A 25,679-nucleotide genomic window follows, 5' to 3' on the forward strand; every position below is an offset into this window, starting at 1 on the left:
ACAGTGAATTTGTCAGTTTTTCATTTGGCAATCATACCGATAACGTCAAAAAATGTATGACTACTTATCATCAAGATGTCCTGTGGGATGCTGTTCATCATACACTGTCCTCTTTTATGACTCCCTGGGAAAATCTTTTGTCTTGTGTCTCATTATTAGGAATAGCCAGCCCTCCTTCACTACAGAACCTTAAGGGCACTATGATTCACATAGTTGATTATGTTTCTCTCCTTGCACTGGCTGCAGGAAAACTGAGAACCCAATCTTTGACTCACCTCTAACAAATGGTGTAGGGCCCTATGAGATGCATTGGGGGGGGGGGGGTCCTAACTTAACCCTTTGTTTCATCCCACTTTCCCTTCTCCCCATTTCCTCACTTACCTTTTTTCATCTTTTTCTATTGTTTATATCTTTGAAAACTAGTTTTAACCTTTTTTGACACAAAGGAGGTATTTCAAGCTATTTTCATTTACTGACATCAATGCTAAACAGCAAAATCGTTCTTTTAGTGACTTGCATTTTTCAAACACTGTCGCTATACCAACACATAAGAGCATCCAAGCACCCATTTAATGTTCTCTTATACATAATTCTATGCCAAGATTTAGATCACAATTGTCACTTTGAGTATCATTATCATTACTACAATACTTATCAGCCCTTACATTTACAAAGATCTTCATAGTATTTTTCTAGTGAGCCTTCACATTTGTTATCTCATTTGATTTTCTCAACAATCATATGAAATAGTTGCAGCAGTTATTAATATGATTATCTTCATGCTTACAGATGAGGAAAACAGGCTTGGAGAGGTTAAACAGCTTGCCCACACTGACAAAGTTAATAAGACAAGACCACACGCTTTTTTCCCAAGTCTAGTATTTTTCCCCATAACTACAAATTTTCGTCTCTTATATAGTTTACTCTTTGAAATTTTCTCCTAGGATCCATGACTCAGATGTTTTATTTAGTTGGTTTTCTAAGTAGTATCAGACTGCTAGTCAAAATCATGTCAATTACTCTTTGGTAATGGAACCTCAGCATGATGAGAACTAGACAGCCAAGACGCTGGAAAATTTTGTAACCATTAGAAAATGCATGAGTAATTTATTTCCTCCATTGGAATTCAGTGATGGCATTAAGAAAACTCATTCCTGCAACTTAACAAGGAACATAAATGCTTTAATGTGGTCTGCTAGTAGTCACACAGAGTAAAACTGCCTTTTGAGTCACTAGAACTAGTAAAAACCATTTAGTAGTAGAAGATGAAATTTAGACAAGGCAGGCTGAAGAGAAGATCTAACTAACTGTTTCTTGATGATGAGCTCACTAGTGAGCTCAACCACATCTAAGAGAAAGAATCACGAAGTTCAAATCATATTCATTTCCAAGTCATTGACATTGCTAATGTGTGAGAGGATGAAATGTTGACAACTTGAACTCCTGAGACCCTGAATAAACCAGAGTCTATTCATTCTACAAGTCATGAATTTGGAAAGTAAGGAAACACTGCACAGGCAATTTTTCTGAGTTTTAATTTCTTCAGATAAAATAAGGAACAGGAAGGTCAAACAACACTTTCTAACAACATTCTATGATTGCATGAATACTTATTAGCGCCACCTACTTGAAATATTATCATTTCAACAACTGGCCAGAATTTTAAAATATATTTATATAATGTGTGGGTAATGGGTAATGTTCCAGCACATTTAAATCATTATTCAGGAATTTGACTATTTTTCTTTAATCAACTTCAAACATTACTGGTTTGAATTACTAAATCCTGCCCACGAGACAATGTATTCGTATGTATCTTCTCTCAGCAGACTGTGCATTGGATGCTCAAGTTAATTCTGCTTTCCAATATCTTGACAGTAAGGATGAACAGCAGTAAGCTGGTCTCTTACTTAGCTAATTAACTTTTTATATACATATAGCCTGTATTCTCCTCAACTAATCTATAAAACTCTATGAAGATAGGACCATATATGTCTGTTGAACACCTGTATGCTCAGTGCTTGACACACAGTCATTAGAATACATATATATGGCGAAAAAATGAAAAAAAAATTATCAACAAAGACAAGTTGCAAAACTGAAACAGAGAAATATTGGCTCTTCCCTAGAGAAGGTTAAAGGGTGCTATGCCTAGGCTCAAACCCTGTATAACGACCCGTCTATGCCTAAGGGAGAGTGAATGGTAAGAAAGAGCCAAGCAAGGATAAGAAAACTGCATGGCTTCCTGCTTCTTACTGAAGTAGAACTTTATAGCATTGCCTCAAAGTATGGAGATAACAAGGTATGAAGCGAAGAGCCAAGTCTCCTTCTGGCTACTCCTTATCTATGTTACCTTAGGCAAGTTACTTAACTTTCCTGAACCTTGATTTCCTCCACTGCAAAATGGGGCAGGGGTAACAGTATTTACAGCATAGAGTTGTTGATGAGGACTAAAAAGACAATGGGTGTAAAATGTCTAGCTTATAGCATGACCTCAATAAGCAGTGGCTAGTATTATTAATTAATTAGTTTGAAGTAAATTTCTAGACTATCACTCCACCAGGTTTTTAAAAGAATAAGAATCTCTGAGAGGGGCCCAGTTAATCATATATACATATTCATATGTGTGTGTGTATATATATATATATATATATATATATATATATATATATATATATATATATATATATGAGAAATCCAGTCAGAATAATCATTAGGAGCATCCTTGGAAAAAAAAAAAGCAGAAGTCCTAGCACACAAGGAAGAAGCCTACTGTTGGGAGAGGTCTGCAGAAAGATAATAGGCAGTTGCGTCCCTTCGCTTTGCTGACAGAGTGTGCAGAAGGAGACAGCTCTGCAGCAGCTGGAACCTCACCAAGCACCCCTGTTTTTCTCTTTCTCTCTCTCTTGGGTATTCCTCTCTAAGGCAGGTGACCTTTCATGATCCCAGAAAGACAGGTCTGAGCTTGCAGACTCCCAAAGATGGCTCTGGGTCATGTTATGTTACACACACACAAAAAAGTAGATTAAGTCCACATAATGATGGTCTGTCTGGAATGGAAAGTTGAGAAGAAGCTACTGAAGGTTTTCAAGCAAAAACTGTAGAAAAGGCAGTGACTCCAGGACTATATTGGCCTCTTTGGTACAGACCCTTGTCCTAATAAAATGGCAAAATACGGGGCTGATAAATCAGAAGCTTTGAGCACAAAGAACAGTCATTCTGAATGTGTGATCTGGTATTTCTGTGTAACTGACTATTTACTGACAGAGTGACTTGAATAAGTCACTGAAGTACCTGAAAAATACCTGAAAAAGCCTAAGAGTAAAGTACTGAATTACAGAACACAAAGGAAGATTTAGGAACTCTGGAAAATACAAGGTCTTGACTTAAAGATACACAGCAGACCTATCTGGGACTTCTACAAGATCAAAAACTTTCTATAAAGACAGAAACCCACAAATATCATCATGGGAGGAAACCAAAGCATGATAGCAGGTGAAGGCCAAGGAGTTCTGAACTCCCTTCAGAAAGGAAAAAAGAAGCAAGGCTGACTCAACTGAAAGCCAACACGGTTGAGGGTCGTAGAATCTCCCTTCATCTGCTCCTTTCCAAAGGTTGCCCATGGACCCAAGGGATGTGGGCAAAAAGGTGATGACATCAAAATGTGTGTGTTCACACCTGTATTGAATCACACAGTTTGTTGGAATCAGTGCATGTTTAACTTCGAAAAGTTGAGGACCTTGTTGAGGACCCCTCTATTGATTTTCCATCCTCAGGTCAGGAGGATTTTTCTCCCTATACTTTAAAAGGACATAAGCAGGGTGGGGCAGGAGAATTACAGAATTATAAACTGACCAAAGCCTTGGACTGCCAGGAAACAGAAATAAAGGCTATCTTTTGAAATACAAAAGGGCAAATTAGAAACTGGTGGACAGAACTCTAAGGTGGCAATAGAAAGAAAAGGGAATAATGATGAATTTAGTTTCTGTGTGTGTGTGCTTTCATTTTACTTTTTTTAACATCTTTATTGGAGTATAATTGCTTTACAATGGTGTGTTAGTTTCTGCTGTATAACAAAGTGAAGCAGCTATACGTGTACATATATCCCCATATCCCCTTCCTCTTGTGCCTCCCTCCCACCCTCCCTATCCCACCCCCGCTAGGTGGTCACAAAGCACGGAGCTGTTCTCCCTGTGCTATGCAGCTGCTTCCCACTAGCTATCTATTTTACATTTGGTAGTGTATATATGTAAATACTACTCTCTCACTTTGTCCCAGCTTACACTTCCCCCTCCCCATGTCCTCAAATCCATTCTCTACACCTGCATCTTTATTCCTGTACTGCCCCTAGGTTCATCAGAACCATTTTTTCCTTTTTTCTTAGATTCCATATAAATGTGTTAGCACACAGTATTTGTTTTTCTCTTTCTGACATACTTCACTCTGTATGACAGACTCTAGGTCTATCCAACTCATTACAAATAACTCAATTTCATTTCTTTTTATGGCTGAGTAATATTCCATTGTATATATGTGCCACATCTTCTTTATCCATTCATCTGTTGATGGACACTTAGGTTGCTTCCATGTCCTGGCTATTATAAATAGTGCTGCAAGAAACATTGTGGTACATGACTCTTTTTGAATTATGGTTTTCTCAGGGTACATGCCGAGTAGTGGGATTGCTGGGTGGTATGGTAGTTCAATTTTTAGTTTTTTAAGGAACCTCTGTACTGTTCTCCAGAGTGGCTGTATCAATTTACATTCCCACCAACAGTGCAAGAGGGTTCCCTTTTCTCCACACTCTCTCCAGCATTTATTGTTTCTAGATTTTTTGATGATGGCCATTCTGACTGGTGTGAGGTGATACCTCATGGTAGTTTTGATTTGCATTTCTTTAATGATTAGTGATGTTGAGCATTCTTTCATGCGTTTGTTGGCAATCAGTATATCTTCTTTGGAGGAAAGTCTATTTAGGTCTTCTGCCCATTTGTGGATTGGGTTGTTTGTTTTTTTGATATTGAGCTGCATGAGCTGCTTGTATATTTAGGAGATTAATCCTTTGTCAGTTGCTTCATCTTTAAATATTTTCTCCCATTCGGAGGGTTGTCTTTTTGTCTCCTTTATGGTTTCCTTTCCTGTGCAAAAGCTTTTAAGTTTCATTTGTTTATTTTTGTTTTTATTTCCATTACTCTAAGAGGTGGGTCAAAAGGATCTTGTTCTGATTTATGTCACAGAGTGTTCTGCCTATGTTTTCCTCTAAGAGTTTTATAGTGTCTGGCTTTACATTTAAGTCTTTAATCCATTTTGAGTTTATGTTTGTGCATGGTGTTAGGAAGTGTTCTAATTTCATTCTTTTACCTGTAGCTGTCCAGTTTTCCCAGCACCAATTATTGAAGAGGCTGTCTTTACTCCATTGTATCTTCTTGCCTCTTTTATCAAAGGTAAGGTGACCATATGTGCGTGGGTTTATCTCTGGGCTTTCTATCCTATTCCATTGATCTATATTTCTGTTTTTGTGCCAGTACCATACTGTCTTGATTACTTTATTTATTGTAGTATAGTCTGCAGTCAGGGAGCCTGATTCCTCCAGCTCCATTTTTCTTTCTCAAGATTGCTTTGGTTATTGGGGGTCTTTTGTGTTTCCATACAAATTGTGAAATTTTTTGTTCTAGTTCTGTGAAAAATGCCATTGGTAGTTTGATCGGGATTGTACTGAATCTGTAGATTGCTTTCAGTAGTGTTGTAAGTTTCACAATGTTGATTCTTCCAATACAAGAACATGGTATATCTGTCCATGTGTTTATATCATCTTTAATTTCTTTCATCAGTGTCTTATAGTTTTCTGCATACAGGTCTTTTGTCTCCTTAGTTTGGTTTATTCCTAGATATTTTATTCTTTTTGTTGCAATGGTAAATGGGAGTATTTCCTTAATTCTCTTTCAGATTTTTTGTCGTTACTGTGTAGGAATGCCAGAGATTTCTGTGCATTAATTTTGTATCCTGCTACTTTACCAAATTCATCAATTACCTCTAGCAGTTTTCTGGTAGCATCTTTAGGATACTCTATGTATAGTATCATGTCACCTGCAAACAGTGACAGTTCTGCTTCTTCTTTGCTGATTTGGATTCCTTTTATTTCTTTTTCTTCTCTGATTGTGTGACTAAAACTTCCAAAACTATGTTGAATAGTGGTGACAGTGGGCAACCTTGTCATCTTCCTGATTTTAGAGGAAATGGCTTCACTTTTTCACCACTGAGGACAATGTTGGCCGTGGGTTTATCATATATGGCTTTTATTACGTTGAGGTAGGTTCCCTCTTTGCCTACCTTCTGGAGAGTTTTTATCATAAAGGGTGTTGAATTTGGTTGAAAGCTTTTTCTGCATCTACTGAAATTATCATATGGTTTTCATCCTTCAATTTGTTAATAAGGTGTATCACATTGATTGATTTGCATATATTGAAGATTCTTGGCACTCCTAGGATAAAGCCCACTTGATCATGGTGTATGATCCTTTTTTTTTGCGGTATGCGGCCCTCTCACTGTTGTGGCCTCTCCCATTGTGGAGCACAGGCTCCGGACGTGCAGGCTCAGGGGCCATGGCTCATGGGCTCAGCCGCTCTGCGGCATGTGGGATCTTCCCAGACCAGGGCATGAACCCATGTCCCCTGCATCGGCAGGCAGACTCTCAACCACTGCACCACCAAGGAAGCCCTGTATGATCCTTTAAATGTGCTGTTGGATTCTGTTTGCTAGTATTTTGTTGAGGATTTTTCCATCTATGTTCATCAGTGATATTGGCCTGTAGTTTTCTTTTTTTGTGACATCTTTGTGTGGTTTTGGTATCAGGGTGATGGTGGCCTCGTAGAATGAGCTTGGGAGTGTTCCTCCCTCTGCTAAATTCTGGAAGAGTTTGAGAAAGATAGGTGTTAGCTCTTCTCTAAATGTTTGATAGAATTCACCTGTGAAGCCATCTGGTACCTGGGCTTTTGACTGTTGGAAGATTTTCTTTTCACAGTTTCAATTTCAGTGCTTGTGATTGGTCTGTTCAAATCTTCTATTTCTTCTTGGTTCAGTCTTGGAAGGTTGTACTTTTCTAAGCATTTGTCCATTTCTTCCTGGTTGTCCATTTTATTGGCATATAGTTGACTGTAGTACTCTCTCATGATCCTTTGTATTTCTGCAGTGTCAGTTGTTACTTCTCCTTTTTCATTTCTAATTCTGCTGATTTGAGCCTTCTCCCTTTTTTTAATGGTGTATCAATTTTGTTTACCTTCTCAAAGAACCTGCTTTTAGTTTTATTGATCTTTGTTATCATTTCCTTTATTTCTTTTTCATTTATTTCTGATCTGATCTTTATGATTTCTTTCCTTCTGCTAACTTTGGGGGTTTTTTTGCTCTTCTTTCTTTAATTAATTTAGGTGTAAGGGTAGGTTGTTTATTTGAGATTTTTCTTGTTTCTTGAAGTAGGACTGTATTGCTATAAACTTCCCTCTTAGAACTGCTTTCGCTGCACCTCATAGGTTTTGGGTCGTCGTGTTTTCATTGTCATTTGTTTCTAGGTCTTTTTTATTTCCTCTTTGATTTACTCAGTGAACTCTTGGTTATTTAGTAGTGTACTGTTTAGTGTCCATGTGTCTGTATTTTTTATATTTTTTTTCCTGTAACTGATATCTAGTCTCACAGCGCTGTGGTCGGAAAAGATACTTGATACGATTTCAATTTGCTTAAATTTACCAAGGCTTGATTTGTGACCCAAGATATGATCTATCCTGGAGAATGTTCCATGAGCACTTGAGAAGTAGTGTATTCTGTTGTTTTTGGATAGAATGTCCTATAAATATCAATTAAGTCCATCTGGTCTAATGCGTCATTTAAAGCTTGTGCTTTCTTATTTATTTTCATTTTAGATGATCTGTCCATTGGTGAAAGTGGGGTATTAAAGCCCCCTACTATGATTGTGTTACTGTCAATTTCCCCTTCTATGGCTGTTAGCATTTGCCTTATGTATTGAGGTGCTCCTATGTTCGGTGCATAATCATTTACAATTGTTATATCTTCTTGCACTGATCCTTTGATCATCATGTAGTGTCATTCTTTGTCTCCTGTAATAGTGTTGATTTTAAAGTCTATTTTGTCTGGTATGAGCATTGCTACTCCAGGTTTCTTCTGATTTCCATTTGCATGGAATATCTTTTTCCATATCCTCACTTTCAGTCTGTATGTGTCCCTAGGTCTGAAGTGGGTCTCTTGTAGACAGCATATATATGGGTCTTGTTTTTGTATCCATTCAGCCAGTCTATGTCTTTTGGTTGGATCATTTATTTAATCCATTTACCTTTAAAGTAATTATTGATATGTATGTTCCTATTACTGTTTTCTTAATTGTTTGGGGTTTGTTTTTGTAGGTCTTTTCCTTCTCTTGTATCTCCTGCCTAGAGAAGTTCCTTTACCATTTCTTGTAGAGCTGGTTTGGTGGTGCTGAATTCTCTTAATTTTTGCTTGTCTGTAAAGGTTTTAATTTTTCTGTTGAATCTGAATAAGATCCTTGCTGTGTAGAGTAATCTTGGTTGTAGGTTTTTCCCTTCCATCACTTTAAATATCTTCTACTACTCCTTTCTGGCTTGCAGAGTTTCTGCTGAAAGATCAGCTGTTAACCTTATGGAGTTGTCCTTGTATGTTATTTGTTCCTTTTCCCTTGTTGCTTTTAATATTTTTTCTTTTTATTTAATTTTTGATAGTTTGATTAATATGTGTCTTGGCATGTTTCTCCTTGGATTTATCCTGTTTGGGACTCTCTGCGCTTCCTGGAGTTGATTGACTATTTCCTTTCCCATGATAGGGAAGTTTTCAACTATAATCTCTTCAAAGATTTTCTCAGACCCTTTCTTTTACTCTTCTTCTGGGACCTCTATAATTCGAATGTTGGTGTGTTTAATGTTGTCCCAGATGTCTCTGAGACTGTCCTCAATTCTTTTCATTCTTTTTTCTTTATTCTGCTCTGCGGCAGTTATTTCCACTATTTTATCTTCCAGGTCACTTATCCGTTCTTCTGCCTCAGTTATTCTGCTAAATCCTTCTAGAGAATTTTTAATTTCATTTATTGTGTTGTTCATCATTGTTTGTTTGCTCTTTACTTCTTATAGGTCCTTGTTAAACGTTTCTTATATTTTCTCCATTCTATATCCAAGATTTTGAATCATCTTTATTATCATTATTCTGAATTCTTTTTCAGATAGACTGCCTATTTCCTCTTCATCTGTTTGGTCTGGTGGGTTTTTACCTTGCTCCTTCATCTGCTGCATATTTCTCTGTCTCCTCATTTTGTTTAACTTGCTCTGTCTTGGGTCTCCTTTTCGCAGGCTGCAGGTTCGTATTTCCCATTGTTTTTGGTGTCTGCGCTAGTGGGGGAGGTTGGTTCAGTGGCTAGTGTAGGCTTGCTGGTGGAGTGGACTGATGCCTGTGTTCCAGTGGGTAGGGCTGGATCTTGTTCTTCTGGTTGGCAGGGCCATGTCCGGTGGTGTGTTTTGGGGTGTCTGTGAACATAGTATGTCTTTAGGCAGCTTCTCTGCTAATGGGTGGGGTTGTGTTCCTGTCTTGCTAGTTGTTTGGCATGAGGCGTCCAGGACCGGAGCTTGCAGGCCGTTGGGTGGAGCTGGTATTGGAGACCTCTGGGAGGGCTCTCGTGGGGCCAGGAGGTCTCTGGTGGTCCAATGTCCTGGTCTCGGCTCTCCCACCTTGGAGGCTCAGGCCTGATACCCGGCCAGAGCACCAAGACCCTGCCAGCCACACAGCTCAGAAGAAAAGGAAAAAAAGGAAGAAAAAAAGAAAACAGATAGAACCCCAAACCAAATGGTAAAAGCGAAACTAAACAGACAAAAATTACACAAGGAAACATACACACACACACACGTCTCCACTCTTGTCTCTGAAGGACTCCAGGGCAGAGTCTGTCGGGTTCATCTCCAAATGGACTAGAGGAGATGGGACGTGGTGATGGATGAGGAGGTGGCCAAGAGATAGACTTCAGCTAACACAGGTGCTGTTATTCCCCCAGAGAGAGGTGACACTCATGCCCGAGGTCATACAGCCACACAGCAGCAGAGCTGGGACTTTGCTCTAGATGTCCTGCTGCACAGGCCACTTCTTTCCCACTCAGGACGGACCTGTAATTATTTCTGGAAACAATGGCAGGCTAAATGATTCCAAATACATTATGGGTAACAGTTGAGAAAAAAGTATGCCGGTTCAGTCTGTTTCCCAATGACCTAAGAACACAGGACGTTCCTCCTGACATGACGTGACAGGAAGCTCCCAGCACCACAGGATAGTGGCTCCTCCCTCAAAAGTAAACGCGCACTGCTAGGGAACCGGCCTGCAGGTGCACCTTCAAGCCGTTGTGCAGCCAAGCATTTAGTTTTTTAAATGCTGTGTTTTAAATGCTGAGGGGACATTCTAGGCACAGCTGACAAGGATCATGGGGCAGCAGGAGGGGTTGAGACAGAGACAAGAACTGTCAGCACAGATGTGACAGGTTAAGCTTGAGAATGCATGACTCCTCACTGCAGTGATAAATTCTCATGTGTGTGGCCAAGGAACAAATTTCCACAAAAATCAATCTCAAAAGTTTCACCTGCAAAGATCTGTTTGTATACATAAAATAATATTCATAATTAAATAAATGTCTGGTCTCATTAGATGACTGCTACAAATCCAGGGCAAGGGAAGGAAAGCAGCATAGTACTCCAGGTACCTTTCTACAAAGTGCTTCTTAATCCCCCATGTATGTACGCATGTTTTGCAAGCCTCTAGGCTTTGAGGTAAACACATCTTTGCTATTAATAATCTGTGAACACAACGATATGAAACGAAAAATTATCAAAATGATGATGCTTCCCATCTACATACAGCCCAAATACAGAAATTGCTGGTGCCACCTATTGTTGAAAACACAGAACTGAAAGGCTAGCTTAGGAGCTGACTTCCATACAGTGAAACTCTGCTCTATTATCTACTCACATATGAAGTTCAAAACCTACTGTCCAGGAGAGCCGAATAAAGAGAGTCCACTCTACTCTAAAATAAACCTGTGATGGATATTAACAGCTCTTACATAATGCTTTATGGAATACAAGAAGATTCTAGCAATAATTAACAGTTTTAATTTAAAAAATCATGAGGTAGCTTTATATATACCATTAGAGGATGAGCTCCAAAGTAAGTTGTTAGATATAAAAAACAAGGTTCAGAATGGTATGTACGATATGCTACAATTTATGAAAAAACGGAATATGCACATACGTGCCTAGAAGATCTCAAGAAGGAAATACAGAGCACCAACATTCGCCATCTCTTAGGAGGAGGCCTACAGGAATGGGATAGAATTAGAGACTTGCTTTTACTGAATATGCTTTGTGTGAAAACTTTACCATGCACACATATTATCTTTTTGAAAGATTTTTAAGGATCATTTAAAATAAATAACAATTTTGAAAACAATAGCTGATATTAAATTATTGTACATACAGAAAGGATTTCAATAGATCTAACTTAGGTTGGTTACCATGACCAGTTCCCAGAGCTCAGGATCTGAGCATAAGAGCACAAGCTACTGGAATGACAGGAAAGTTACAATAGGTCTTCAACAGACTTTAAAGGAGGACTAGAGAAGTTATCTATAGTACAATGTTACCTTTAAACTTGAAGTACTCAAGGTACGTTTAAAAGTGCCCTGAAACATGGATATTTTTTGGTTCTTTGAATTTAATAAGATGTGAAAAAAATAAAATATTTGCAGTTTTATTAACATTTACCTTCTTAAAATCTTTGATATAAAGTCTTTACTACCATATTATTTCTTATTTAAAAGAAAAAGAAAACCCTAACAACTCAGGAAGCTTTTTTAGCTATTTCATAACCACACATGAAAGCCAAGTGGAAGTTTATACTTGAGTACACATCATATCAAATGTCACATCTCCTGAAATTTGGTCTGGAGAATAATTTCTGTAAGCTTACTTATTCTTTAATATTATCCTCCTTAACTCGAGATAATACTGACATTTACAGTGAAGATGGAGTCTTGAAATTTATTCTCAATATTACCCAATCAAGATAACATCAGGTAGAAAGTAAGTCCCTTAATTTCAGAAGCAATTCAACAAGAGAGGAAAAAAGGCCAGGCAGACAGCAATACAATAGTACCTTGGCATTCCTGGGGAAATGACTTTTAAAACAGGAAGGCTGGCAAAGTGAAAATGGTACAATTCAGGTCAAGTCAGCCCTGTAAGTCCAAACTCCAAAACAGTTTCTCTGATCCAAAGACATATTTTACATTTAAAAATTTAATTTAAAAAAGAGAAAATCAATAAGGTATCATCAGTCTCAAAGGCAAGATAAATCTCCATCAACTAGAAAAGAAACAGAAATCAAGTACGGCTGAGATTAAAGAAATGCAGGACTCCCAAATCAGGAGCAGGCAGCAGCAGCAGAGAAGTATACTTCTGAGGGGTATGAGAGCCTAAACTGTCACGTGCTAGGTGGAGATGGAGCCTGATTTACTGCTTGAAGCCAGAGACTGAAGTGAGGCTCCCTCTCTCCTCTGCAAATGTCCAAGTACCCACACATTTGTGAAAGGAACCTGGATGAAGTAACAGAGGACCTACTGCTTAAGACTCCTAAGCTTTACCAGCAGCTATGGGCATAGGGAAAGAGGAAAGAAGACTTAAGAGAGGAATTGGGTCAGATTGCCTGCTTGCTCCATGAATCTGTGATGTTCCCCAAATCATCACAGAGCAAGGATATAATAAACACTGTTGTAATACTCAGTATGGACTGGGCCAGGTAAAGGCAAAGGCAAAGGCAGATGCAAAACCGCAAAAGCATTTAGTCAAGAAGGAAGAATGAGAGAAAGAAACAACAGAAGAAAGCAAAAATCCCTCACATTCAAAATGAAACCACAAACTAAAATTCCAAACATATAAAAGGATCTAATTCTAAGAAACTCAAATCAACCATCAAGTTATGAATTCAGCCCAAATGAAGTTAATTTCACAGAACAGACAAAGAGTTTAAAGTACATAGGTTTAGGATGGTTAATAAGATAAATAAAGAAGCAATAGCCATTAAAAATAAGAATGGATTTATAAAAATAAAAAAGCAAAATAAAAACAGGTAGACACAAAAAAGAAACACTTTAAAATTTTAGGAAGTATACTAACTGAACCAGAAAAATTCAATAGATGAGGTAAAACCTATATTTTACATGTCCAAAAAGGAACAGTGAATTAGAAGATAATACTAAGGAGGTATTATTTTATTCATCCAAAAGGAAGACAAGGGGAAAAAAGGTTTTTCTTAAATATTAAAGTTCAATTAAGAGATTCAGAAGGCAGACTGAGAGGCTCCATTACACGTCTCATAACAATTCCAGAAGAAAAGAATGGAGAGAATTACAAAGATCTCCCATAATTGGAGAAAGAAACAAGTCCTTATACTGAAAGCATAAACAAGATAAGTAAAAATAAATCTACATCTAATACACTGAGGTAAAACAGAAAAACATCAGAAAAAAGCAAAACTCTTAAAGGAACTACAGTTAGATGGTCAGCAAACTTCTGAAAAACAAAATCGAAGATATTAAGTGATAGGTAAAATTACCCAGGAAACACTGGCCATTCCAAAGAGTAGAATGTTAATCCTAATACCTCCTGTGGAATCAGTATGCAGGCAAAGTATTTTTGTGTTTGGGCCTGTTTCTTTTCTACTCTAGAATATTACCAACAACTCTGCTCCCAAGACTACCACATGAGAGTAATATCTATATTAACAAAGTTCCGATGACCAATCACATAATTTTGGTACCAATGATACAAATATACTGGTGACCCCTTTTTCAGAGAGTATTCCCACACTATCTTCAATCCTTAAGACTGGCAGACGAGGTGATTTCTTGATGCTCTTGGTTAACTACTGCTACTTTTGTGACACTCTCCATTCAAACACCCAGAAGTTAGAGCTGGCCACCATTACCACAGAAACCCCTTATCTAGGGACTAGCCAGGTCCTTCCAGAAAGGCTTGTACTTTATAGCAGTATTGACCCCTCCTGCTCAGGTACTATCCCAGGTTTGCTAATCTTGAGGAATCCAGAACTTCCTTCAACTCCGTCCACCTTTGGCTAGGGGAAACTCTGTTCAATGACAATGAAGTCTACAGGGCTTATGGGATGCACCAAGGAGCATTTCACACTCCAAGACTTGGTATAACTACTGTGGTCTAGTTACAAAAATCCTCACAGCTTCAGCCTTAGGAGTGAAAGACCTTTGACTAAAGTGAGTCACTGGACCCTCACATGGGTTTTCCTGCATTGTCACTGATGTTGCTACTTCATGGTCCCTCCCAGGACCATGTGTCTATGGGATGCCTCAGCCTTTTGTATCCCTTTCCATGTCTCACTACCCCTAAGCTGCTTGCTGCAAACAACTTTGACAAGCAATTAGTTAGAATATTAGTTCTTATAGGTCTATCCCCCCATCGCCTGCTTCCCAACCATTAGCAGTTAAAAGCAAGCACAGTTTAGAATCTGGGGAGATCCTTGGTCAACCATTTCTCCCTATCTCATCTATTCAATCTTTCAGAAACAGGAATCCTGGTATACAAGAAATCACACCAGGGCATTTAGGGAGAGGCAGGATGGTATGGTGGAATATGAATATGGCTCAAGAGATGCAGTTGACTGCTCATTTTTAACCTCTCTGGGTCTGAATTTCCTCACATATATAACAGGACGTACCTGGATGCACTGTTACAGGATTAAATGAGACAGCATGTGTAACATGCTTAAGCATAGTACCCAGTATATAGTGAAAGCTCAATTAGTGTTAAACTATTATTATGTTAATCCATTATTTGTATGTTGATTCTTAATACTGAGAGGTTAAGTGACTTGCTGAAGGTCGCACAGCTATTAAGAGACAGTGTCAACAACTACTGAGCCCACGCACCACCACTACTGAAGTCTGCGCACCTAGAGCCCGTGCTCCGCAACAAGAGAAGCCACCGCAATAAGAAGCCTGTGCACCACAACCAAGATTAGCCCCCCGCTTGCCGCAACTAGAGAAAGCCCGTGTGCAGCAACGAAGACCCAGCGCAGCCACAAATTAATTAATTAATTTTAAAAAAAGAGAGGCAGTGTCAAGATTATAACATAGGTCTATCTGCATTAGACCCCACAGTCCAAGCTCTTAGACACCATACTCTTTGCCCCCTCACAAACACTCTCTGAAGGTGGAAGGACTTGAAAATATGCCACTCTATGTACTCCCTGACACCAGTCTCACTTGCCTCAGTCAGTCATGGAAAGCTGCACCCTACTGAACTTAATAAAAATGTGATGGGCAGGGAGGTAATCACTGAGTGGGAAATGTTCGGAAGAATCTCCTGAAATATGTACACAGAGAGAAGGCTCACATACGTACCCCTCCTTCGGATTCAAAGTGAAACTTTATCAGCTTCAAATTTCTAACAACTTGATCTCAGTGATTCAGCCATGCTGGAATTAAGCTTAGAATGTTTCTTGGAGTGATTCAGTCCTTTTGGTAAGTGCCAAACAGAGCAGAAGAATTCATTCACCCCCAGTTACTCCTACTGGCTTTAGACTGCACCCTTTCTAATAGCCAACAGTCATCCTTTCTGTACTTCTTGGAATCAAGGTCCTCTGTGAGTGTGAAGCATGTAAGTGTATGTGTGCATGTGAATGCACAAGTGGGTGAGTGTGTAAAAAATGCATTCCATCAGGGCACTGAAGAATTCCCAAAGCTAGAAAAATCTGTCATCTTGGATGGAAACCAAGATCATTATCATTTAATCACTTCGCTGTACTTAAACATCAATAGTAACGGGGCTGCGCACTGGTGAAAACTGATTAAAGAGAACCAAAAGAAAGAAACAGAGGACTGAGTCAAGCTTTCTCGGTAGAGAGCATCTCGGCATACTGATGAACTTCTTTTTCAGATGGTGCCAATTGACAGAGACAATAATCACCCCTAAAAAGCAAAATAACTATGTAAAAGAGATTTTGAGTATGGCTCAAGCTGCTTACTGATTAACGTTTCTGCACAAACCTGCGTAGTCATTGTTCCTAGTAAAACAAGCCTTTGTTGACAACTGGAGACAAATGATCCTTGCTGACCAAGTTCACTGTTCTCACACAGCTTAATAGTTGGAGTGCTGCTCCCTGGCCACAGCCAGGAAAACTTGACGTGGTTGTCAAAAAAAAAAAAAAGAAAAGAAAAGAAAGAAGGGAAAGAAAGAAAGGAAAAAGAAAAAAACAGAGAAGAAGGAAAACCTTTTGTGCTGAAGGTGAGAAGGAGTCTGAACTATCTCATGCACTAAACATGTTTGTGGTTTACATCAGTATGTCTCCTTCACTTATTAAAGTTGTGAGTTTTTAAATAGTTGCTGCTCCAACCAAACACTTTATAATATTAAGAATTCCCACTTTAAAAAAGTATTTCCCTTTTCCACATGGGTTGGGATGTGACAAACTGAATATTTGTTTTTATGTTTAAACAGTTTTTTGTTACAGTATTTGCAAATATTGGCTGTAGCAGTGAACTGTAGAAGCATACCTCATTTTAAGAAAACCTAGATGGAAAAATATCTGAAGTTTCAAGCAGAATAGTCTAATTTCTGTTCTGTTGATCAAAAAAAAAATTCATTTCAGGGTTACTTTCAATGACAAGTTTCCCACAGCATTTCATTTACTCACAAATACTATGGAGCTCCACTATGCATGAGGCATTTTTAGGTGCTATCTTATAAAAAACAAAATCCAATTTATTAAAGTTGTATTTACTCCCAGATTCTAGGCCAAAAACACTTATATAAGATAATGTAAACCAAAAAAATAATAATCAAAATAAAAATCCCTCCTCTGAAGGCTATCTAAAACTTCTGATTGGCAGATGCTTTTCTTTCTTTTGTCCATAGCAATTCATTAGAAATATTTTGAGACCAGGATTCCCTTGGGAGATGACTCAACATCACCTCAAGGGAGAATCATTTCCAGCTGCATTAAATCTAGGGAATCCTTCACGCAGTATAATCTCATTAGGCACAAGTGGACACATCCACTCCTAACTCCACCGTGTGAAAATCACAGAAATGTTTTAGAAAGCAGTTTGACAGTAAGTATAGTCATAAAGACACTCATTTCCTTCACCCATCCTATTTAAAAATAATTTTAAGGAAATAATCCAAAAATAACAGGAAAGGGTTTACTAAGCAAAGATGTTCATAGTGGGTTATTTGTAATAACGAAAATGCCCTTTGAAACAACCTAAATATCTAACACCAAGCCATGGTTAAGCACCGTCTCTAAGTAGAATATTATGCAGCCATAAAAATTATGACAACATGAACTAACCACTCATAGCAACTTTACATTAACTAAGAAAAAAATCATATTATTAAATTAAGTCTATACTATGACTACAAATATTTTTAAATATGCAAAAAAGCAAAAATAGTAGTTTCCAGTGAAAGCAAGAAGGAATCTCTACTTCAGGGTCAACAGTGAGCCTTGAGGCATGACTGAAAACCTAGAAGTGGGATCTGTGTCATTCCAGAATCATTACTTTTTTAAACCACAGGTCCAGGTTTTTGGTGTAGCACTTTCATTATCAACTTATATTACCTTTTTTACCCCCAATTTCATAAATTCAAACTTTTTAACATGGTTTATCAAACTGTTGATTCTCACGACCTGATTAACTCTCTCATAAAATATGCCTTTTGTTTTGCAATGTTTTTTCCACTGTTTCACTTGAGATTAATTCTATACTGAGAGCATAACGACTGACAGTTTCATTTCTGTCTTCACTGTTTCACTTGAGATTAATTCTATACTGAGAGCATAACGACTGACAGTTTCATTTCTGTCTTCCTGTTTTTGGAAACACTGGAAGCATATTTTCTCTCTTCTAGTCCTCTGCTACTTCAGGGCTTTACCCAGTTGATGTGGCTTTAAATAACTTTCCCTTCCTCAGTTAATTCACTAGCCCAGCAGGTTTCACATGGACCGGATGAGTCCCCACACGTTCTCTTTATTCTTACCTTTGACCAGTGACTATCCAGATCTCCTTTCTCAGAATTTCTACCTAGGAGTGCTCTAGAACAAAAAATGTCTCCCAAATTTCCTGTTGCCAATTTCCTGTTGTCACTGGTATGTCTTGTTTCCATACCACTGAGCACAAGGTCAGGGCCTTTAGGTCCACCCCCTGAGAAAGGACCTCTCAGCCTGTTTCATGTGAAGTTGATTCCTCTACAGAGCTTCCTAAGAGACAGTGTAAAACAATGTAGCTAAAAGGGAGACCAAAAGGGAGACCAAAAGGGAGGGAAGGGAGAGAGGTGATCTCTTAGTAGACAGCATTTATCAGTATTTATCCCTCTCCATCCCTAACCTCTGCCCAAAATAGAAGTGATACAGAAGACGGAACTGTTACTTTGCTATGAAGAGGAATAAAATATGAATATACTATTTGTTCCAGAATGAGAGAGCCTTCCTGCATGAGAGAAGATATTAATCATCCCCCAACATTCTAACTTCCATCCTGAAATATACCTAGACCTACCAGTTTACAATTTTTAAAAAATCAAGTGCCAAATATCCCCCCACCCTGCAGTGCTAAAACTAAAACCACTGTGGCTACTTGAACTCAGAAGGCCTCTATTTAACAACCAAGGAAACCATCACCATTTATGGGCAGCATAACACAAGTGCTACCAATGTTCTTTCAGTTACTGATAACAGGAAAATGCACAATTTTCTGAACAAGTGTTCTCCCTGTGTGTCATTCCTTGTGGGTCAGACACCTTCTATCACTGTATTGTGTGCCTACCTGATATCTTTCTTCCAGAGTTGGCTTTCTTTAATTAAACCCTGAAGCCCTCATGTGCTAAAGCATTCTGTAAGTCAGGCCTTCCCTGGAGTTCAGACTTTTGAAATGGCCAGCAAAGAGACGTGCCATAACCACTGTAACTACTCAGCTGCAGCTGCTGCTGTAACTTCTTCACCGTGAGGAAACCAGTTTAAAACAAATTATGAAAGAGCTGTTCTCTCTAGCCACAGCAGTCACAGCTTCTTTTCCTCTGTGACTGGGAACGATGACCTCTCATACTTTTGTATTCCCATGAGCAGACATAAGGTGTGGGCTGCAGACTCTGCACCGTTTCTAGAGACCTGGATGCCAACTCTAGTACTTTCGTCATTAATGAGAAAACAAGGTTGAGAACTACTACACTAATGCTCTCTATCTTTCCTTAAATTCAATATAAAAGAAGGCTTGGACATTGGGAGCTGCAGGGGATCTCATCATCATTAGGTCCCCTTTTTTTTCACTAAAAAAGTGATCTAAAATTTTTTATGGTTTTCCATCACTTCTTTCCCTTCTCTGACTACATTACACCTAGAGTATTAAATAAATATAAACATTAAATAGTTTCTACTTGACTATGCCAACAGCTGATTAAAAAGTACTGTGAGGCTATGCCTAGTAGAAAAGACGACCATGGACAATGAGCACCACCTACCACAATCACTAGATTTCAGGAGTGTTAGCAAATGGTGTCTACTTCCTCACTCTGAATCATACGACCTTTATCAGAATAAAGGGTGATAAACCTTGTCTCACCCATCTGCATTATGTTATATACTAAGTTACTTCTTTAACTTTAGTTTTTTCATGCTGAATTATTTCTTCAACCATTTAACTTGATCTTTTTACAAATGCAATTGCAATTGATAGATAAAATTATAATATGTAAGTGATGGACATATGTCTTACCTTTCTCATGATTATTTCATCACCTAAAGCCTAACTTCGACCCTCTGTTCCTAAGGTTTTCCCTTCAGAAATTTTTTTTAAAACAGCAGCAATCAGGGACTTCCCTGGTGGCGCAGTGGTTAAGAATCCGTCTGCCAATGCAGGGGACACAGGTTAGAGCCCTGGTCCGGGAAGATCCCACATACTGCAGAGCAACTAAGTCCGTGTGCTACAACTACTGAGCCTGTGCTCTAGAGCCTGCGAGCCACAACTACTGAGCCCACACGCCACAACTATTGAAGCCCGTGCACCTAGAGCCCATGCTCCACAACAAGAGAAGCCACCACAATGAGAAGTCTGAGCACTACAACGAAGAGTAGCCCCTGCTCACCACAACTAGAGAGAGCCCACACACAGCAATGAAGACCCGACACAGCCAAAAATAAATAAAAATAAATTTTTAAAAAAACAGCAACAATCATAAACAAGAGTATAAGATAGCACTACATCACAAAACTAATAGATAACTTTATCTTATTCATATAGTCAGAATGCATTAGTCTTAAAATTTGAGTAAACCAAAAATGTTAGAAAAGATTTAAAATGTAAGTTGGATACATACAAATATTGAATCATTATGTTGCATACCTCAAACTAATATATTATGTGTCAACTACATCTCAATAAAATTAATTAACTAGTTAAATAAAATAAGTGGTACAATGCTAAAGGGAATAAGTCAACTATCTAAACAGCATATCCTTATTCACTGAGTTTCACTAAAAGAAATATTCAAATGAAAATAAATGACATAGGGTAAGAAAAGAGAACTATGGCTACTCTGAGGAAGAAAATATGTATGGGTATATGTGTTTTCTTTTTTTTTTGTGTGTGTGTGTGTGTGTGTGTTACGCGGGCCCCTCACTGTTGCGGCCTCTCCCGTTGCGGAGCACCGGCTCCAGACGCGCAGGCTCAGCGGCCATGGCTCACGGGCCCAGCCGCTCCGCGGCATGTGGGATCCTCCCGGACGGGGGCACGAAGCCGTGTCCCCTGCATCGGCAGGCAGACTCTCAACCACTGCGCCACCAGGGAAGCCCTATGTGTATATTTTTTAGACTAATTTCTACTGAAATTAACCTTTACAGGCAATTTGTTATCCTTTTTTTTTCAAAATATTGATTTCAAAATAACTTTACTCCCATCACTGGACAATCTCCCTTTATAATTATGACCTTACCCGAGTTTCCTTGCCTTTTTGTGCATGCTCTGCAACCTGAAGGTGCATTAAACTTAAGACTGGAAGAAGTGTGGTGGGGTACATAGGAAAGGCAGCACTTCTACAAGTATTCCCAACAAGCAAAGGAAAATGAGCTCCAAGCTCAAGGAAAAAGATGGTGTGTCCCAGAGTAATTCACTGTCCGCTGTTTTTACAAGACTTGTGTTTTATGTTTTAAGGTGCAAGGGAATTTTGCATTACACTCATAAAATAGTCACATTTGTTTTAATACAAAAATAACACTGCTGTTCTCTAAGTCTTGGAGTAAAATTATACCATATTTATCTTGTGGCTTTGAGGCCCTCAGCAATGAAAAGAAACTCACAGGGTGCCTCAGGAGTCTGAGTAGTAGAAGAAAGCCAGTTTGCTGCTATGGACCCTTCCTGATCCATCCCAAACCCCCGGAAACAACTTCTAACCTGGTCAGTTTCAGGTACACTGTGTCTTGTATAGTCCCTCACTGTAACACTTGGCTGTTTTTCATCTCTAACTCTCCAGCATCTCCAGGAAGTGGGAAAAAATGTGTGCCAGCTAATCCATAGAAAACCTGCTCACGCTTGGCCATTATCCAGGAAATCCTATACTTGTTGCTCAACAACTTTCTTTCTGAGGAACAATTCACTTTATTCAGAGCTGTATAGGAATCAATCTGTTCCTTCTGAGGTGAAATCAAACACAAAGTGCTATTCTAAAGTCCCATTCTCAACAAAACACTCTGACTCCCTCTACTTACTGGGCATGACCAACGCATACCATAGAACTGCCCTGGCAGATGGAGGTTGTCTAACAACAGGCTCCCTGTACTAAGTGGGATCCAACACTTAAAAATGACAGGCTCCCTGTCCTCAGTGTGGCACTCTCAGGTCTCTAGACCTGCACTATTCAAATGAGTAACCACCAGCCAGATGTGGCTATTGAGTGCTTAAAATGTGGCTAATCCAAGTAGAGATGCATTACACAAAATACACACCAGATTCAGAAGACTTAATACAAAAACACTAAAATATCTCATTGATGAAATTTTTCATTGATTATATACGTATGTTAAATAAAACCTATTATTAAAATTAGTTTCAAAAACCTAAATAGACATTTCTCCAAAGAAGAGATACAGATGGCCAACAGGCACATGAAACGATGCTCAGCAATGCTAATTATTAGAGAAATGCAAATCAAAACTACAATGAGATTCCACCTCACACTGATCAGAATGACCACCATTAAAAAGTCTACAAATAACAAATGCTAGAGAGGGTGTGGAGAAAAGGGGAACCCTCCTATACTGTTGGTGGGAATGTAAATTGGTATAGCCACCATGGAGAACAGTATGGAGGTTCCTCAAGAAACCAAAAATGGAGTTGCCATATGATCCAGCACTCCCACTCCTGGGCATATGTCCAGACAAAACTCTAATTCGAAAAGATATATGCGCCCCTATGTTCATAGCAGCACTATTTACAATAGCTGACATGGAAACAACCTAAATGTCCATCGACAGATGAATGGATAAAGAAGATATGGTACACACACACACACACACACACACACACACACACACACACACACACACACAATGGAATACTACTCGGCCATAAAAAAGAATGAAATAATGTTGTTTGCAGCTACATGGATGGACCTAGGGATTATCATACTAAGCGAAGTAAGTCAGAAAGAGAAAGACAAATACCATATGATATCACTTATATATGGAATCTAAAGTATGACACAAATGAACTTATCTACAAAACAGAAACAGACTCAGAGACATAGAGAACAGACTTGTGGTCGCCAAGGGGGAAGGGGGTGGGGAAGGGATGGATTGGGAGTTTTGAACTAGCACATGCAAACTATTATATATAGAATGGATAAACAACAAACAACAGGTCCTATTGTATAGCACAGGGAACTATATTCAATATCCTATAATAAACCCATAATGGAAAGGAATTTTTTAAAAAAAGAAGAGACTGATTAAGCCACAAAAAAATAAATTAATTAACAAAATTAATTTCACTTGTTTCTTTTTACTTTTTTTTGCTGTGGCTACAAGAAATTTTAAATTACATACATGGCTCATGTGTGGCTTACATTGTATTTTATTGTACAGCACTGGTCTAGATAAGCTATGCATACAGAAAAGCCCACCTTTGTATGTACATCAATGAAATTTTAGTGTATGCCTGGCAAACTAGTGGGATTAACCCTTCAACCATTTGATCCCACATTAGAGATTCCAGGCCTTGGGTCTTCAAGACCTATGTCTTCAAAGACTTCTGTCTCCAAAAGTCCTCCCTTAAGAAACAAATAACCTTAAGGAGAATGATACCTTAATCCATTTTTAGTAGCAAACCCACTTAATAGGAGGAGCTCAGCAAACTGATATGAGGGTCAACTCTTATTTAACTTGTGACAGAGTACAGAAGACAGAAAGGAGGAGGAAGTGGCCAGAAAGGAACAGCCAGAAATGATCGCGGTAAAAGGGTATCAAACAATCAACTTTCCCTGTCAGGTGATCTCAGACAGAAGCTCAACATTCTGACTTTCAAGTTACACCTGTAAGACTGCCTTTGGCACCTTTATCTTTTGGTTTCCAAAAGCTATGGTGTGTGTGTATGTATATGTATGCATTTGTGTATATATATTATATTTACACACAGTTTTAGACACATATGTATGTTCATACGTGCATATATATATATATATATATATATAAACACAACTATACAGACACACACATACACACATAGTACTAACATAGATATATACATGTAGGACCAACATCCTTCATGGCTGATTTGAAATTGTGAATGGGAAGTCTATGCTTTGTAATTTCTCTTTCTTTCTACTCAGTAAATTTAGAATAAAGAATATATGAAATGATGGTTCTATCACTTTGGGATAATCCAGCCTAGGCACTGGAAAAAAGATTTAATAATCATTTTTAAATATGTGAAGGGTTATTACAGAGGGCCAGAACATCAGAATGGATTACTAAGGGAAACCATAAATTCTTGGCAGCTTTCTTAAAACTGGGTAACCCTTAATCTGTCTGGGATGGGTCAGGTGTAGTCCACAATGGAGATGGAAGACTAAATAGCTACCACAATGATTTTTTAAATTGAAGTATAGTTGATTTACAATGTTGTGTTAGTTTCAGATGTACAGCAAAGTGGTTGAGTTATTCACACATATACCATTTTCAGACTCTTTTCCGTTATAGGTTATTACAAGATATTGAATATAGTTCCCTGTGTGATATAGTAGGTCCTAGTTCCTTATCTATTTTATATATAGTAGTGTGTATCTGTTAATACCAAACTCCTAACTTATCCCTCCCCTCCTTTCCCCTTTAGTAACCATAAATTTATTTTCTATGTCTGTGAATCTTTTGTTTTGTAAATAAGTTCACTTGTATAATTTTTTTAGATTCCACATATAAGTGATATCATATGATATTTGTCTTTCTCTGTCTTACTTCCCTTACTATGTTAATGTCTAGGCCCGTCCATGTTACTACAAATGGCATTATTTATTCTTAGAAAGGTACAATCTCCCAAGACTGAACCAGGAAGAAATAGGAAATATGAACAGACCAATTACCAGTACTGAAATTGAAACAGTAATTTTAAAACTCTCAACAAATAGAAGTCCAGGACCAGAGGGTTTCATAGGTGAATTCTACCAAACATTTAGGGAAGAGTTAACACCCATCCTTCTGAAACTATTCCAAAAATTTGCAGAGAAAGGAACACTTCCAAACTCATTCTATGAGGCCACCATCACCCTGATACCAAAACCAGACGAAAAAAGAAAATTATAAGCCAATATCACTGATGAACATAAATGCAAAAATCCTCAACAAAATACTAGCAAACTGAATCCAACAATACATTAAAAGGGTCAATACACCACTTTCAAGTGGTATTTATCCCAGGGATGCAAGCATTTCTCAATATCTGCAAATCAATGTGATACACCACATTAACAACTTGTAGAATGAAAACAATATGAGCATCTCAATAGATGCAGAAAAAGCTTTTGACAAAATTTAACATCCATTTATGATAAAAATTCTCCAGGAAGTGGGCATAGAGGGAACTTACCTCAACATAATAAAGGCCATTTTTCACAAACTCACAACTAACATCATACTCAATGGTGAAAGGCTGAAAGCATTTCCTCTAAGATCAGGAACAAGACAAGGATGCCACTCTAGCCACTTTTATTCAACATAGTTTTGGAAGTCCTAGCCATAGCAATCAGAGAAGAAAAACAAATAAAAGGAATCCAAATTGGAAAGGAAGAAGTAAAACTGTCACTGTTTGCAGATGACATGATGCTATACACAGAAAATCCTAAAAATGCCACCAGAAAACTACTAGAGCTCATCAATGAATTCAACGAAGATGCAGGATACAAAATTAACATACAAAAATCTGTTGCATTTCTATACACTAACAACTAGATATCAGAAAGAGAAATTAAGGAAACAACCCCACTTACCATTGCAACAAAAAGAATAAAATACCTAAAATGACCATACTACCCAAGGAAATCTACACATTCAATGCAATC

General features: G+C 38.2%; 1 protein-coding gene across 1 annotated transcript in view; it reads right to left on the reverse strand.

Moving 5' to 3' along the window:
* The window catches only part of GLIS3 (GLIS family zinc finger 3), a gene marked incomplete at both ends in the record, with an annotated part of 489,936 nt that overhangs the window by 419,228 nt on the left and 45,029 nt on the right, over positions 1–25,679 (reverse strand). The window lies entirely within an intron of this gene.

This window comes from Leucopleurus acutus (assembly GCF_964270905.1).
Source record: "Leucopleurus acutus genome assembly, chromosome: 7".
NCBI lineage: Eukaryota > Metazoa > Chordata > Mammalia > Artiodactyla > Delphinidae > Leucopleurus > Leucopleurus acutus.